Source organism: Lipotes vexillifer, unplaced genomic scaffold (genome assembly GCF_000442215.2).
Source record: "Lipotes vexillifer unplaced genomic scaffold, Lipotes_vexillifer_v1.1 scaffold71, whole genome shotgun sequence".
NCBI lineage: Eukaryota > Metazoa > Chordata > Mammalia > Artiodactyla > Lipotidae > Lipotes > Lipotes vexillifer.
In genome coordinates this window covers 1,546,990-1,552,438 of record NW_006793703.1, presented here as the reverse complement: position 1 = coordinate 1,552,438, position 5,449 = coordinate 1,546,990, and positions in this window count along the sequence as shown.

Sequence of the window (5,449 nt, the reverse complement as noted above, 5' to 3'; positions counted from 1 at the left end):
TCACTTTGTTTGCTTGTTTATTTTTTCCAATGCTAAATCTTTAAAGAATTATCATTCATTCAAACCCCCATTCATTCATTCATTTGTTCATATTCCTGAGCTTATTACAGGAGAATGCTAGGACTAGGGACACAGACATGAGCAAGTTGAAGTTCTGGTTTGCAGAAGGCTGTGAAGTAAACATGTTATTAAACCTTGGTGAGCTAAGGGCTGAAAAGAAGGAACAGATATTATGCAGGAGAAAACATGGTCTCTAGAGCTTTGTGTGCTCCTAGTAAACAACCCCTCCACAAGCCTCCACTGAACTCTCAGTTGGATTGAAAAAGAAGCCCCAGAATTCTGCATGTTCCTGGAAAGAAACCCCTCCCTCCTGAGCAACAGTCCCAGACTTACTATTATAGTCTGAATATGAGACCATCAGGACTGATTGTATCATGCCCTACATTCTTCAAGGCTCCCAAGACTTTCAGATCCTCCTATATTACCCATATTCCATGCCCAACTGGCTCTGTACATCTCCTGTTCTGATCCCCTATCATCCCCCTACCTGATTTCTCTAGAACTCAGGATCAGTCATCAACCTGAGTCAGTCAAGACTCTATATTGAAAACTCTTTGATTATTCCCTCCAACTTCATGCTTCATATATCCCCTTAAAATTTACAGTCCTTCTGACATCCATACCCTCGTATCACAGAGCCTGGAGGTGAAGGAGGTGTCCTCCTTACTCCTCTTTGCCATTTTTGCCTCGTTTCCCCCTAAAAATACTACCCACTACCCCTCCTTGTTGCAGTCATCTACTGATTCCTGCATTACTCCCCTCTATTTCTAGAAGATTTTAACTCCTGGTTGTAACTCTTTTCAATATGATGCCTGCCATAATTCTCAGAAACTTCAAATTTCATGTATGTGATCCTTCTGATACCCTGGCCTCTTAGTTCCTTGAGCTCCTATCCTCCAATGGTCTTTTCCTCCAACATATCTCAGTCTCCCACCTCCTTTCACAGATGACACCCCCTGATTCATCACTCTAAACACTGCTTTCCATTTAGCAGGCAGGCAGCTGAACCCAGCTGGAGGAAACTCACAGCTAAGCTGACTGGTTTTACTTAAAATTGATTACTACTAATGTTGAGTGGATCCTTAGTGCTACCTGGCAGTTCTACTATGTTTCCCAAGTCTAAACATCCTCTCTTCTATGAAAACCCCTCAAATCTCCTCTTCCTTTCTAATGCTTAGCTGATAAACTTGCTTACTATTTCACTGAAAAAATGGAGGTAATCAGACGGAAACTTCACAGGCTCCCACCACATTTCCCAATCTACCTATAGCTGAATCCAGATAGTCCACCTTTCCTCCTGCAATGATGCCTTATTTGTCCATGTTCCTATCTAAGGCCAAACCTTCCACTTGTACTCTGGGTTCCACCTTTTTTCACCTACCCAAGAGCATTTTTCTAGCAACTGTTACTTCTCTTCTGCATCATCAATATTTCTTTCTCCCCTGGATTACTTCCATCATCAAACATGCCTAAATATATCTCATCTTAAATTAAGAAAAGAGAATCTTTATTAAACTCACATGTCTCTTCAGAAACTATTCCAATCCTCTGCTCCTCTTTCAACAAAAATTCTGAAAAGAGTTGCCTCTGCTCACTCTTCCTACTTCTTTTCCTCCCATCCTCTCTTGAATCCATGCCGATCAGACTTTTTCTGCATTTTTTTTTTCAGGGTCATCAATACTTCTACATTGCTAAATTCATTGATCAGTTCTCAGTCACTGTCTTACTTAGGCTATTAGTGTTTGACACAATCACTTCCTCCCTTTGGAAGTTCTTTCTTCACTTGGCTTCTAGCACATCACACCCTCCTGGTTCTCTTTCTACTCCCATTAGCCATTCTTCTTATTCTCCTTGGATGGCTCCTGGTCTTCACTCTGATCTTTAATTGTCGGAGGACCCCAGAAATTGTCCTAAGACTGTGTTCCTCTATCTAACTCACTGCCTTGATCTCATATTGCTTCTTGGCATTAAATATCATGCAAGTGCTGATGACTCTCAAATACATATCTTCACCCAGGACCTCCTCCCTGAAACCCAGACTTGTATATCCAACTGCTTATTTAACAGTTCCCAATCAGATGCATAACTGTTATGTCAAATTCAAAATGTTCAAAACCAAACTACTGATTTCCACCCTCACAACTCCTTCTAAATCTTTCCTGAACTTGGTAAATGAAATTCCATTCTTCCAGTTTCTTAAACCAAAAACCTTAAGCTCATTTTGACTTGTTTTTTCCAGTGATTTGCTGGTAAACATGTAACAGCAGGTTCTCAGCTCTGAAGGGTGGGAGGTAGAGGAAGGTCCAACTTCTCTGTGTAAATACTTCCATCATTATCCATTTCTAGCTACAAATGTCACATCACTGAATACTAAGTTGGTAGGAGATGTATAGTGGCTCTCCATTATGTAGTGTTTCCACCATATAGACATGAAATATATAAATAACTTCAAGAGCATAGGTAATTGTAAAATGTAATAAGATAATTAGGAAATGATGAGTTTTTCAGTATTCATTACTTTTATTTTAATATAACATTTAATTAGAAGTTTATATAATTAATTTGTTATATGGCTTGTATTTAATAACTGTCTTACAAAACTCCTAAAATTTAGCATTGGTTCTCATGAGCTCTAATGAGCTGGCTCCAGAACACCACTGCCTGTTTCTCTTTCACTCTCAAATTCATTAGCAAATCCTGATGGCTCTACATTCAAAATAAATATCTAGAGGCTGATCACTTTTCACTATCTCCATCACTGCCACTCTAGCTCAAGCCATCATTATCTTTCAGCTACATCAGCTTCCCCACTACCCCACTCTCCCCATGCCATTCTGTTCTCAACACAGGAGTCAGATGTAAACTCTAAGTCAGTTCGCATCACTCTTTTGATTACAACTTTCTAATTGCTTCCTGTTTTATACAGAATAAAATCTGAAGTTCAACAAATGATCTACAAGGCACTACCTGAAAGAATGGGGGAAAAAATGGAAGAAAGAAGAGGAATGGAAGAGAGGTAGAAGAAAGGAAGGAAGGAAAGGAAGAAAGAAAGAAAAAGAAAATAAACGATAGTGGTATGAACAGGTGGTGCTGTGAGAGCAGAGAGGTACATAACTTAGATAGGGGTGAGGTAAATTTTCCTGGAGGATGGAGCCCTTAAGTGGCACCTGGGATACACGAGTAATTGAGCCCCGATTTTGCATTCTGCTTGTTCAGTCATTCTGTGTAGTTCCAGATTTGGGAGAAGCAGAACTGGAGACTGCATTCTTTTTTTTAATAGAAAATAAAACCTTTCTACTATACCAACCTAGATTGCTAAAGAGATAATCATAAGAAGCAGGAGAGTAATGGTGGCATGCTACTTACCAGGAACACCGTCCTGTGACATTCCTAGTAACAGTCTGGTCTCAGAAAAATGGCTAATTGCAAATATTTTATAAGTGCTTAAAAGTTTTCCCCAAAGCTCCAAACCCTAGGGGAAGATAGAGTGTTCCCAGGCCAGACTAAAACCTTTTAACCTTAAGTCCCTTAAACATAAATATGTTGCCAAGATGCCGAGTGGATATTTAAATCATCCACTTCCTGTTTCAGTGCTATCTCTCTGTTTTGGAGAAGGACCAAAAATGTTTCATTCCTTTTGGCACTGTTTTCTTCATTTAAAAAGGATTTATACTTCAGGGGTTTTGACTCCAGAAAAAAAAAAAGGGAAAAGAGCACATATTTTGGATGTCAGATTCTGAATCTTTTGACCCTTTCAAACAAGAACGCACTACTCTGTAGCCAGTGGGGTGAGAGAATTAGATCAGGGATAGAACATGTCCAAATGGGTTTCTAAAATGACAAGCAAAGAGGGAAAATTGGCCCACCTACAATAACTTGTTTAGGAAACATTAAAAATAGCCCATCCAAGAAGTAGATTTTTTGTAAATAGTTTTGTTTAAATGTAACTTAAGATAATCTATCTAAGCATTTCCATCGTGCCCAAGCTATCAGTCAATTAAACTTCGAATATGATGAAAACACATCTATGGCTAGTTTTATGAGGTTTTCATTTAAATGAATACGAGTAAATAGAAAGTTCTGAATGGTGTGACTTAGACAGAAAGGTTCTTTGAAGGTTGTCATCCAGGACGAGGGTTGGAGAGGAATGGGCAAGGATAATTTCAGAATGTCCTGAGTAGCAGAACAATCCACACTATCAGCCTGTGTAGTTTGAAAAAACTCTCCAGCCAATTCTGATTGTACTTGGCAACCCCTCTCCCCAGTTATGAGTCCCCAGGGAGACAGGATAATATCAGAAGTATTAATAGTGTCAGTGAACGTTCCTGTCTTCAATTAACTGAATTCAATTCAGCATTTGTTGATCCTCTACTTTGGGCTTGAAGTTGTGATTTGCAGTGGAATTGAGGGTAGGATATACAAAGATCAATGAAAATTGTTCCTGCCTGATGGTGAAGTAGAGAGAAAAGAACAGTAAGCTTTTCTGGTCAGATATCACACAGAGTGGTTTAAGTCGTGGGAACCTCCTTCCACTCTGACTGGGGCAAGAAGGAGGTGGCAGTATAGGAGCTGAACTTTGGATTATGGATTGACTTCCAATCAGTAGACAGCAAATGGAAAACCACCCAAGGACCAAGGAAACATTCTTCTTAGCTGATGGCTTGTGTTGATAGACACGTTCCTGAAAAATTCTGTATGTAATCTGGGTGGTTAGTCATCCTTCTTTGGCCCAGGAGCTGCCAGGAGGCTTGCCCACACACAGCTAGCAACTGCACTGTCAGCTGAAGGGGGATAGGAGGTATTCTCAGACAGAATGCAAAGGCTGAGAACAGAATGAAGGCCTGAGCAAACCTCACAGATTTGGCTTTCCTTTCATTAAACTGCTACTCAATTCAAAAACTGGCACACACTTGGGTGCGGGGAAAGAGAAGGCCTTCTGCCACCACAAAGAGGAACAAGAATGAAGAAGTCAGTGGTTTGATCCTCTCAATGGCCAATTCAATGCTTACAGACTGTAGCTCTCACCCCATGGAGCCATTGCAGGGGGCACAGTTTTGACCCACAGGGCTGGACAAGAATACGTTGACTACTGGAAAAACAACATGCAAATATCCTACCAATAGTGTGTTCATAGTACATATTCTTATAAATAAATCATGGTATAATTACAACCAACTGGAGGGAAGGAGAATAGACCCTCACCAGGCATAACCTGGCAGTTCAAAGATGTATCAGAAACTGGAAAAATCTAGAAAACACTGATTAAGACAGCTGAGGATAACCCATTGGATGATTTGCCATCTCCGACCATTTGATTCACTTCATAAGGGCAGGATCTGTCTATTTGCTGAAAATGTAGGATTAGGCCAATTGAGTTGATTATATAGCA